Source organism: Callorhinus ursinus, unplaced genomic scaffold, assembly GCF_003265705.2.
Source record: "Callorhinus ursinus isolate GAN/ISIS: 27379988/994484 unplaced genomic scaffold, GSC_fseal_2.0 scaffold75, whole genome shotgun sequence".
In the NCBI taxonomy this organism is placed as follows: Eukaryota; Metazoa; Chordata; class Mammalia; order Carnivora; family Otariidae; genus Callorhinus; species Callorhinus ursinus.
In genome coordinates, this window is record NW_027397137.1 from 509,995 (window position 1) to 523,166 (window position 13,172).

Sequence of the window (13,172 nt, forward strand, 5' to 3'; positions counted from 1 at the left end):
TCTGGAGCTAGTCTGGAAGGAGTTAGCCCAATAACCCTTGAGTGATACACATAGATGTCAGAGACCTATAGAAAGGTCTAGGTCTTGCTTTTGGTAAAAATGTCCAACAATAATGCTCTAAAGAAACAAGACATAATTCACAACAGACGGGACTAAATTTCCATCTATTCTTCACACTTTTCTGTGCAGTGTTGAAAGGAGCATAAAATCAGCCCAGCCCCGTTAGAACATTCTGTCATGAAGTCACAAAGACACATTCCAAAAGGCAAGAAAAGGCAATTGCAACTTGCTTTCTTATCCGCAAAGGCATGTATTCCACAAACCAGTCCATGTTTAAAGATCAAAATGAGAGCCTGAACAACTTGCTCCCTAAAGTCTGTCCAACACCCCTGTCAGCAAATAACACACAGGTAATCGAGAAAGACTGAGAAAATGTTAAAAAGGAAAGAAAGAAATCTTTTCTTTCTTTAAAATACCCTGTGGAGTTCTTTTACCCAATGAAATTTTGGTTGGTCTTCCATTTGCCTTCCGGAATGGAAAGTCCTGGGACTAACTCATGGGTCACTCTGGAAGAGAGGAACAGAGAGAAAAATCCACATGTGAAGGGGCAGGCCCAGAGCTACCCATACATCGATTCTCTCAGACAAGCACCTTTGCTAGCCTTTCAAGATACTTCTTGGATGAGTTCCCTCGAGTGACCATTACACGTGACCACAAACTGGAGGGCTTCAAATAATAGAAATGTACCTTCTCGTAGTTCTAGAAGCCAGAAGTCTGACATCACGGTATCAGCAGGGTTGTGCTTCCTCTGAAGGCTCTGGGGAGGGTCCTTCCTGTCCCTTCCAGCTTCTGGGGGTGCCAGCAAGAAGACAGCAGTCATTGGATTAGGGCCCACCCTAATCCAGGATGAGCTTATCTTAATATGGTCACATCTGCCAAGACCCTATTTCCAAATAAGATCATGTTCATGGGAACGGGGGATTAGAGAGTCAACATATCTTGTTGGTGGGCGCAATTCCACAAAACCACACTGTGGAAACAGACACTCAGGCATGTGTCTCAGACATAAGAAATATTCAGAATTATACTTGAAATGTTGAATGACTGAGAAGTGGTGTGGGAATAGCAAAAGGTCTGCCCCCGACATTCGGTCCACATAGCACTATGCTCCCCAGGTTCGTGTGGGGTCCCAATGTGCAAGCAGGCACCAGACTTAGAAGAACGACCTCTATAGCAGCTAGAATGGATTTAGGGAAGGAATGTGCCTATAGTGGTGCTTTCACCAAGTTGTGCACCTGTGTGTGGAAAAAGCTCCTCTTGTCTAAGCCTGGGCAGTCTTCACTTGGCTGTGACGCCCTGAACATCCCTTCTACACTTCCTGCCTCTGAGTGGACCCTCAGCCCACTGGCATGGGAGCACTTCTTCCTTCCATGCTCAGCCCTGCAGGCTGTGCCGTCAGCTGCATTCCAACTGGGCTTGGCAGGAAATGGATGGAAATATTAGGTTAACCATACTAAATCACCAATATTTAACCATTTTGTGCCTGCAAAGGCAATTTCATATCAACTCCAACTCATTCCTGTTTTGCCAGTTGGACTCCCATTGATATACTGATTGAGCTTAGCTACACAATAATCAACCTTGTTGGACAGATTAGCCAACAAAACTGTAAGTCACTTCCAAGGTCAGAAGAAGCAGAAACCATCCATTTCCAGTTCAGCATGTGCTAATTTGTTGATCCTACCCTTTAATTACCTTCAGGACAAATCAGTCTTGTTTAAACTTTCCTAGGAGAGGACTTAGTCACTGCCTGGAACAGCATATTACTTCACAAATAAAGGAAGTATCAGTTTAATTTATAAGAATTCCCAATAATGTGCTGAGCGGAATAAGGCAATCAGAGAAAGATATGTATCATATGACTTCACTGATAGGAGGAATTTTTAATCTCAGGAAACAAACTGAGGGTTGCTGGAGTGGTGGGGGGTGGGAGGGATGGGGTGGCTGGGTGACAGACATTGGGGAGGGTAGATGCTATGGTGAGCGTTGTGAATTGTGCAAGACTGGTGAATCACAGACCTGTACTCCTGAAACAAATAATACATTATATGTTAAAAAAGAAGAAGAAGATAGTAGGAAGGGAAGAATGAAGGGGGGAAAATCGGAGGGGGACACGAACCATGAGAGACTATGGACTCTGAAAAACAAACTGAGGGTTCTAGAGGGGAGGGGGTTGGAAGGATGGGTTAGCCTGGTGATGGGTATTAAAGAGGGCACGTTCTGCATGGAGCACTGGGTGTTATGCACAAACAATGAATCATGGAACGCTACATCAAAAACTAATGATGTAATGCATGGTGATTAACATAACATAATAAAAAAAAGAATTCCCAATAATGTTTTTTAATCAATAATACCCACTCATAAAAGTATAATAGAGGTCTTGGGCTTGAGGAAAAGTGAACTGTTATTGTTTTATTTTAAACACCAGGATTTAACCTTTAAAGTAATGTGTCCATCTTCAAAGCCATCTCTTTGATAGACTGTGGTCTCTTCCCAGGGTTAGCATGCAGGGATCAAAGCATCTCTCAAGAACCTGACATCGCTTTCCAGAGCCACTTTTTAATTTATATAATAGTTTCACTCACCTTGATAACTCACTTTATTCATCAGATGAATCACTAAACTGACTTCTGGTTTTCTTGAAAGATTGAGCTCATCCTTCTTTGGGATGAGGGGCCACCACTTACTATATTCCAAACAAGGCCCAAAGGGAAGGTATCAAGACTTGCTTTAAGTTTTCATATGAGTAAGTGTGCAAACTCACAAGATAATTACTTAGAAGCAGTTCATTTTTACTTAGAAATTTAAGTTCTAATAGACTGATTTGTTAATGGTTAAAATTCACAAGATAGGAAAAAACAGATGTTGGAGAGGATGTGGAGAAAGGGGAACCCTCCTACACTGTTGGTGGGAAGGCGAGCTGGTGCAGCCATTCTGGAAAACTGCATGGAGGTTCTTCAAGAAGTTAAAAATAGAGCTACCCTATGACCCAGAAATTGCACTACTAGGTATTTACCACAAAGATACAGATGTAGTGAAAAGAAGGGACACCTGCACCCCAATGTTCATAGCAGCAATGGCCGAAATAGCCAAATTGTGGAAGGAGCTGAGAAGTCCTTCGATAGATGAATGGATAAAGAAGATGTGGTCCATACATACAATGGAATATTACTCAGCCATCAGAGAAGATGAATACCCACCGTTTACATCAAAATGGGTGGAACTGGATCATATTATGCTCAGTGAAATGAGTCAATTGGAGAAAGACAATTCTCATATGGTTTCACTCAAATGTGGAATATAAGAAACAGTGCAGAGGACCATAGGGAAGGGAGGGAAAACTAAATGGGAAGAAATCAGAGAGGGAGACAAGCCATGAGAGACTCTTAAGAATGGGAAACAAACTGAAGGTTGCTGAAAGGGAGGTGGGGGGATGGGGTAACTGAGTGATAGACGTTAAGGAGGGCATGTGATGTGAAGAGCACTGGGTGTTATACGCAACTGATGAATTGTTGAACACTACCTCTGAAACTAATGAGGTACTACTTGTTGGCTAATTGAATTTAAACTAAAAAAAAATTAAGTACCTGGATTTTATGATCCCACCTATTTGTAACAAAACCTCCCTATTTTTTCCAAAGGAAAAGCAAATCTCATTCAGGTCAAGAGGTGTGAAAACATGGTGCTGCTCCAGCCCAGCTTCAGAGGAACTGAAAGCCACTTGTACCACAGGGAACTATATAAGGCCTTAAATACTGCCCAAATGACTTTCTAGCAACTGTCCCAGAGCCTGAAATACACAGGGTTAGAGTCCCTGCCCTGGGTTGTCCTGTACCCGGAGCTCCTGCTGAACAGTGCAGGTATACAATGACAAGTGGCCTCGTAACCCTTTGAGATCCACTACCTTGTATTATCTTGGTTGGATAAACTGTAGGAAGCAGAGAGAAGGAGCCTATTTAAAGGGATATTGGAAAGGACTTTCTCAGAAAAAGTAGAAGCAGTGAAGGGCTGGGTGTTGAGCTATAGGGCAGGTAAGAAGCAGAATACCTGGGTCCACTCTTGGGTCTTTACAGTGCAGGGAGCAGAGGGCTGTGGACAGCTTGGGGACACTTAGTCAGGTACTGCTCAGGCAGGGAAGCAGGGTGACTGTGGGTGTTACAAGAGAAAGGAATTATAGGAATCAGGCCTTCCAAAATTGTGAGAGTTACTGAGGAAGCTGAAGTCTAGAAGTGGGAGGAGAGGATCAGTGTCGGAGACCCCAGCCCATCAGCTTGGGAGGCAAGTACATCTAGTTGTCAAAATGAGACCACAAAGGTAGAGTTTGGGGACAGGAACACTCCCGATTCTATGTATAGCTGTCACCTTTGAAGGCCTGTATCCAAGAGCCTGGGGAAGGCCAGTGGTCAGGACTGAAAGCTGGGAGGGGCGGAGAAGGGAGGGGATGAGCTGAGTTCCCCTGACCTCCACGTCTAGCCATCACCATATCTAGAGGAACCAAAGACCTTCAGAGAGTAACAGCTGTCACTTCGCTGCCTTTCAAATATCACACAAAATTCTCTTTTGGTTAACTCTAACTCAGAACCAGACAAGACCATTCAACTGTAGATTCCGATGAGCGCATTTTATAGAAACGTAACATCATTAGAATGATTAGAGAGTGGATAAATTAGATCATTGATCAGAAAGAGTCACTCTCTACCTTTATGAGAAGGGTGGAGTATATTTCCCTATCCCTTGGTCTTAACATTTATCTGTGTGCCTTACTTTAGCCAGCAGAATGGTGCAGGAGATGGTGTGCCAATTCTGAGCTTAGGCGTTAAGAGTCTTCATGTGTTTCCACTCACCCTCTTTGCCTCTGCCACTGGCACAAGACTAAACCATTAGGCTGGACTGTTGGTCCCGAGGAAGGATGAGGGACACACGGAGCAGAGATGAACCACCCAGCTGAACCAACCACAGATGAGCTAACCACTAGCTGACCCCCAGATGTGTGGATAAACCTGGCACAAGTCAGCAGACCAGCCTTGACAAATTCAGCCTGGATTAGCTGACGCCAGCCACCTCCTGGCTACATGAGTTAAGTAACTATTGTATGCCACTGAAATCTCACCATTGTGTCTTACATAGCATTGCTTTGGCCACAAGCAATCAAAACAGAAGCTGGCAGTGGAAGTGGAGTGCTACTCCACCAAAAACCCAAGATACGTGAAACTGTCTTGGGGATCAATGACAGGAAGTTGAGGAACTTAAAGAAGTTGAGAAAATAGGCGCCTGGGTGGCTCAGTTGGTTAAGCGACTGCCCTCGGCTCAGGTCATGATCCTGGAGTCCCGGGATCAAGTCCCACATCGGGCTCCCCTCAGCAGGGAGTCTGCTTCTCCCTCCGACCCTCTTCCCTCTCGTGCTCTCTAGCTCTCATTCTCTCTCTCTCAAATAAATAAATAAAATCTTAAAAATAAAAGAGGTTGAGAAAATGGTGAGAAAACAATTTTAGGACACTGGGACGGTGGCGATCCATGTTACAGAGTAAGAAATAGAAAATGTACCTAATGAACATATGAATCTGGTCAGAGATCTCCAGGCAAAATACCAACAGTGTTTTTTAGCAACATACGATGAAAGGTAGTTCCGGAAAGAGAAGAGCTCAGAAAAGAAATGGCCAGTTTGCAAGCAGAATTTGGAGGAAATACAGGACTTCAGAACTTTGATGAGTTAGAAAATAAAACTGTTTCTCATTTTCAGCCTTTCCCATCAGCAAAATATTTTCAAATTAGGATACAGCCGGGCAACAGTGATCAATCCCAGAACATTTCCACCATGACCTGGCTTCAGAGTAGAGACCAAATCAAGCTTCTGGCCGTAAGATCTTTGTAAGAACGGATGTGGGGTAAAGTGTATGGCCTGGAGTGTACTCTCTCAGTTGGACATAAATACTTTTAGGAACCAGAAGGGTGAGGTGTAAGAGCAACCTGAAATGTCTACAACAGCAGTGGTATACTGAGAGAGGAACATCTCAAAATGAATTACGGGAGTGGACTGTAACCACATATATAAAAAACACACATTTTTGAGGGAGCCATAGAGGCAAAGTGCTGGCAGTCAGGGGTAGAAGAGACTGTTTAAAATACAAAATGATCTCTGGGCTCCTATATTAGTCAGGGCCCTAGGAAAACAGAGCCAATAGAGTCTCTTGTTAGATGAAGATAGAAGATAGATAGATAGATAATCAATATTGATAACTGTTAGGTGATAGTTGATAGATGATAGGGGGAGTTATGGATTTATTTTGAGGAACTGGCTCACCCAGTCCACCACCAGCTACGCCCTCACCACCTTTGCCATCTTGAAAAATGGCAACTCTGATCTACCAGTTGCTCAGGTCAAACCTTGTAGTGTCCCGATTCCTCTTTCTTTCCCTTCTCACATCCAATCCAATTCATCAGCAAATTCCCTTGGCTCTCCATTTAAAATGCCTCCAGAATCCAAAAGTCTATTTCATGCCTCTCCCCCAGCTTCCAGCCACCATCATCCCTGAGCTTTGCCTGTGGTGCCCTGAGGGTCTTCCTGCTTCTCCCCTTGCCGTTAGACACTCCCGTCTCCACACCGCGACCAGAGTCTTCCAGAACAAGTGAGATCATGCCATTCTCTGCTCACAACTTTACAATGACTCCCATACCCCTCAGAGTAGAACTCCCAACAGGGGACCCATATTCTGGCCCTCCGTTTGAATTCAGCTCCTACCACAGCCCCCCTTGCTGCTCTCACTCTCACTATGTCAGCTTTTGTAGCAGGTGCTGCCAGGGCCTTAGTCCCATCCCCAGCACTCACCTTCCCTCCACCTGGGGTAGCCCTCCTGCTATAAGACCTTGTCACTCCTGGCTTGAGCCCCTTCTCTGGTGTGCGGGGCCCGCACTCAGGGAAAGCAGCCCCCATCTAATGACGGACTGGACTGGGAGGGTTGATACCCCTCTCTCCTTCCCCTCAGGGGGACAACCCTGAGGCTTCTTAGACACACTCCCTGAGGTCCTGAGCAGAATCACAGCACAGTGGTCCACACTGCGAGCTCGCTCATTAATTCCCCCTTGCATTTGCTCTCTCCCCTCCCTGCCTCACTTCGCCACTCCTTTACCTGGGCTTCCTGGCTCTCTTCCCAAGTAGTCTACTTGCACTTGAATCCTTGTCTCAGAGTCTGTTTCTGGGACTATCCAACCTGATAGAGCTTCCTTACTGTTCCTTAAGCAAGCCAAGCATACCTCAGGGTCCTTGCACTGACTTCACTCCAGCCTAATGTTCTTCCGTGTAGCTAGCTGGATAGGCTCACTCCCATACTCAGGTGTCCACTCAAATGCTACTTCATCCAAAAAGTCTCTGACAAGCCCACCCCCCCCAACTTTTCTCTCATTGTTCCTCTTCACACGTTGATCCCCATGCTTAATTGTTGTTCTCTGTCTTCCCACTAAAACACAGCTCTGTGAGAGTAGAGACATAGCCTGGACTGATCGCTTCTGCACCAGTGCCTGGCGCCAAGTAGGTGCTCAGTAAACATCTGTCAAATTAGTATCGGTTGTGCCATTTTACAGATAGTAATGAGAATAGCTAACATGTATTGAGTGCTTGCTATGGGTCAGGGCTTACCTATGCTGACCTTGAACTCTCTTGACATGTACTATTATCTTCCCTTCACAGTGGAAGAAACTGAGGCAGAGAGGCTAAGGGTTCACTCAAGTGATCTCGTTCTGGCGTCCATAGGCTACAGCCATTTCCTATTCTCCTCGAGTCCCAGAAATGTCTGCAATCACCCTAGGCAGAAAGCTGATCAGACCACAAACCCCATGCTTTGTTTCAGGTTTGGAATTTCACTCTGTCTTTTCCAACTATAAAAAAAATACATATTTATTGTAGGAAACTTGGAAGTTTGGGAGAAAATAATAAAGAATTTTAAATCACCTAGGAACACTATTCACATGTGGCTGTTTTTCCTAGACTTTTTTCATGCAAACAAATACTTAATGCAAAATGAATATCATGCAATATAAACATTTTGTCTTACTTTTGTTTTTGATTTTATTATGTTAGGTTAGTCACCATACAATACATCATTAGTTTTTGATGTGGTGATCCACAATTCATTGTTTTCGTATAACACCCAGTGCTCCATGCAGTACGTGCCCTCCTTCATACCCATCACCGGGCTAACCCATCCCCCCTCCCCTCTCCCCTCTAAAACCCTGTTTGTCTCTCAGAGTCCATAGTCTCTCATGGTTCATCCCTCCCTCCAATTCCCCCCCTCATTTTTCCCTTCCTTCTCCTAATGTCCTCCATACTGTTCCTTATGTTCCACAAATAAGTGAAACCATATGATACTTGACTTTCTCTGCTTGACTTAGTTCACTTAGCATAACCTCCTCCAGTCCCATCCATGTCGATGTAAAAGTTGGGTATTCATCCTTTCTGACAGCTAAGTAATATTCCATTGTGTATATGGACCGCATCTTCTTTATCCATTCATCTGTTGAAGGGCATCTCAGCTCTTTCCACAGTTTGGCTATTGTGGACATTGCTGCTATGAACATTGGGGCCCTTCTTTTCATTACATCTGTGTCTTTGGGGTAAATACCCAGGAGTGCAATTGCTGGGTCATAGGGTAGCTCTATTTTCAAGTTTTTGAGGAACCTCCACACTGTTTTCCAAAGTGGCTGTACCAACTTGCATTCCCACCAACGGTGGAAGAGGGTTCCCCTGTCTCTACAACCTCTCCAACATTTGTTGTTTCTTTCCCTGTCCATTTTTGCCATTCTAACTGGTGTAAAGTGGTATCGCAATGTGGTTTTGATTTGAATTTCCCTGGTGGCTAATGATGATGAACATTTTCTCATGTGTCTGTTAGCCATTTGTATGTCTTCTTCAGAGAAGTCATACTTTTTACAATTTTAAAATTATGTCATGAACATTTGTTGTGCTAATATCCTTTGAAAACATGGCCTGTAACTTCTACATAATATTCCATTGAACAAACTGCCTTCATTTGTTTAGCAATGCTCTTACTTGCGAACATTTAGCTTGTCTCAAATTTTTTTGTAATAAATATGATGTCTGTCTCTATCATCGGACTATTTCCGTAGGACCTTTTCCTATAGGATCAGAGAGCATTCATGTGGCTAATAAAGCGTATGATTCATGCTTCCAAATGCTGCTCCCGAAAGGTTTAACTAATATTTACTCCCACCAGTGTAGATAAAGCCCCAGAGCTCCACTGCTAGGATTCTCGGCTCAATCTCGCTGCCCTCCCAGTGCACCCAAACCCTAATCTTACAGATGAGGAAAGAAAGCCCAGATCAGTGGGATGTCTTGCCCAAGATTATCGACAACAATAAATGACAGTCCCTCAGAAATCGGAAAAGGAGATGGAGATCAAGACCCACCTGGTGACACCCACCTGGCAGAGACACTCCAGCCTGGGATGTCACCTCCCCCCCCAGCTCCTGGCCACCCACAAACTCTCTTGCAAAACAACACAACATACTACATCTCCAGTGATTCCAGAAACTACACCTCTTGGAAACTGCCAGAACATTTCCAAACCATGGTCAAATTATGATTTCTCTCAACCACACAGTCACCAAATGACCCATGTGATGAGGAATTTGCTATTCACTGCAGACAAGATCCAACACCAATAAAATGTTCTGGCCTGAAGCTGTTCAAAGGAAGGCCTCTGTTTTTAAATCTAAAATAAAATAATAATAAATTTGACAGCTGTCAGCAAGTCATAGGTAAACCAAAAACACAGGTCTTTGTCTCTGGCCTTCCTCTGAAATAAGACAAGATTTCTGTTGTCTGCAGTGATTTGGGTCACATCAGGGGGACCATAACTCGCTTTAGATCGAGTTAAAGCTGTCACTCATATTTATGTCACCATTCCAAAGCCAGGGCTGCGTAGTAAAATATTCCCACTTGTCCTTTTAGAACTTGGAGTCTCCAGCTTCTTTTTTCCAAAGACATATCAAAAATGATCATTAAAAAATAGCAATTTAGCCCATGATTCACTAATTCTATTTTCTCCATCCACTTTGAATAAAAAAGATAAATATAATACAGATTTATTATGTAAGGTTGCATTCTTTTTTAATTGGTTAGAATAATCTCAATAAAGGGCACCAAAATTCTAGAAGCAAACCCATGGCCTTAAAGAGTTTGGACAGGTCTCTCTAATTCATCTTCTTTTAGGTATATTAGATCTTTTATTTTTAATCTTGTGTATACTTTTATTTTTAAATTTCATATAACTTTTCAGTTCAGATGAAAATTGATCTCCACCCTAGATGAGTTCCTTGTCCTGTTCACATGCTATCCTCAACACACCCACCCCACCTGGTGTCCAACACCTGGTCTAGCCTCTTTACACATTTGTCCAGCGAAAGAAAACCTCCCACAGAGGTGAAGTGGTTTACCCTGGTTTTCTAATGAGGCTGAAAGAGGCAGCCTCAGGACCCCCTTCTGAGTCTAACCCCTTTCTAGTCTCCTCACTCAGAGGGAGAAGCTGGCGAATTACCCACGGGCCAGGCCCCATTCCAGCTGCCTGCTGATCTATGTCACCTCTCAGAGCCAGCTAGGAGGGCGCTGAGAATATCCTTAAGTTTCACGAAGTTTTAGACCCATGGGTTTTGGTCATGAACTTCCATCAGTAAGACATTTCTTAACCCACACTCCCAATACTTTATAGAATACTCATTTGTAAAGGATACATAACTGTCCTCATAATTTTATGTGCATTACAAAAATATAAATGTTGAAGTTTGAGATTTAAAAAAGGTATGAATAGAATTCCTAATATTTTCTTTTAACACCCCAGAGGGTGGGCTCACATAGCGGGTACACACACACACACACACACACACACACACACACACACCTGCACTGAGGTGTACGCATGATTTTTAGAAACCTTTCAATCCCGTCGATTCCCGAGCTCGAGTCTGCAGAATCCGAGCTGTACCTTGGCCATCAATCTGGGGAGCCCATGCAGGGGTGAACTATTTCTACTTTAAACCGATCCTGCCATAGACAGAATGCTGAAAAAAATAGCGTGAAAGACTCTTTACCTCACAGTCCTGCTCTTGTATTTTTATATCACCAAAGTGTATCATATCCAACCCATTTATAAAGAATGCAATTCACATGATTTATTTTTTTGTTGCGGGTACAGGATGGTTCCCATTTCAGTATCCGTAAACCCGAGTTGTTGCGAAGGAGTGTGTGTATATTTATTCAGAAGAAAAATACCTGCATTAGTAAGGGAGAATATCCATCACAGTCACTACAGAAAACGGCGAAGAGTGGGGATTGTACAGAAACTAGAAATTCTATCTGGCCGGTTTCCCGGACTCTCCTCCCCGACGGGCAGAGGTCGTTCTCGTTTTGGCCAGGCGGTGGCGCTCGAGGCAAGTGGTGCCGCCCCAGGACCCGGGACACGCTGACCCCGAAGATGCTCTCACAGCTCGTTGGTCAGAACGTGGACTTGACACCCATTCAGAAACATCACGTCGTTCCCTGGGTGCGTTGGGGTGAACGGACGAAGCATCTGGAAGCCACGCTGGTGAGTCTGCGCTGCGGAGAAGACAGAAACCGGCGTAAAGCCGCATAGAAGAGAGTGGGGCGCCGCAGGAAGAGACCTGGCCCTCTGGCTGCGCGGGCGCCCGGGATGGAGACCGGCGGCAGGTGCAGCGCCGGCCGCTGCCAGAGAGGAAGGCCGGTGCCCCGCGGTGGCCACAAGAACGCCTGGAGACCCAGGGCTCAGAGAGGCCTCGGGGCAGGGTCCCGTGTGCCAAGCACCGGCCCCAGCGTGCAGTGTAGGGCCCCGTCCCAGAAAACCAAGTCTCAGCCTCGTTAGGATTCAGCGTTTTAGAATTAACCCCACATGTACTTTCAGATTTAATTAGAAGCCTTTTCAAGTTCCACGGGTTCTCCTTTCATATGCAAACGAATCCAAGGTGATTGTTTTTCGTGGTGTCCTATTGCTGTACAGAATTATGGTTGCCTTTTTGGAGTAAAAAGATCTTCTGTCCTTCGGATCACTGTTTAAATACAGGTAATTATCGTTTCTATTTAAATAAACCCGAGGAAAAATAAAATAAGAACTCCTAGGCAAAAGTTCAATTTCAGGAAGGAAGTTCTTCTAAAAGCTAGGCTATGTACATTTCGCTTGAGTCTGCATATTTTTCAAGGAGAGACTTCTAAAAGGAAATGTTCCGTGAACTGAAATTAAAAGCAATACCTCGTCTTTTCAATAAAACAAAGCATATTCTGCATCCTCGCCCTTTGTAAGGATTAAATAAACTATCTAGAGATGTGTATCTTTGGATTCATTTCCAATTTCTAAATAACCTCTCATTGGAGTTACCATTATAAAAACCTCATTTGGTTCCTTGAAACTTGGGGGGAAGGACAAGGCTATGGCTCAGGCCGGCGTGATAAAAAGATGAGTAAATCCAGCATCCGCCAGGGCAGTCCCGTTTGTGTGCCGCTGAGCCACCTAACAAGGGCAGCAAGGCTCAAGTTCAAGACAGACCGCAGGGGAGAAGAGAGTCTGATCCTCTGGCTGGCACGCCATTCCTATTTTTCTGTTTCATCTTGGGACCAGTCCCTGGACAGTTCCCTGTGACTTCTTTTTCCGACATAAAAGGGCTCTCTGCTCTGGGAGTGGCCAAGGCCTATAGAATGACACACGGATGCTCCTTTCTCTCCCCTCACTCAACTCTCCTTTGGCCCCCAAGAGTGGATGCAGATGTCGGATCCTTATCTATTATTCTTGCAGTTTGGAGAAAGGCAGGGGCAAAGGGAAGCTGTTGATCCACTGTGTCCTGGATGGTTGATTGGAAACCACCGACGCAGAAGAGTGAGTGCTCTATTTTTCCCAGATGCGCACGTGCTTCACAACAGATGTGCACTTGGGCGAAATAAACCTGTTCTGAAAAAAAGGAAGTACTTATTTGAAAACAATGTAGTCCTGCTCTCCAAAGTTGTACCATAACCCAATTTAAAATAGGGTGGGAAATGAGCCACTGATATTTTGATCCAGCTCTAAATTAGAGCACAGAGAACCAAATGCCTG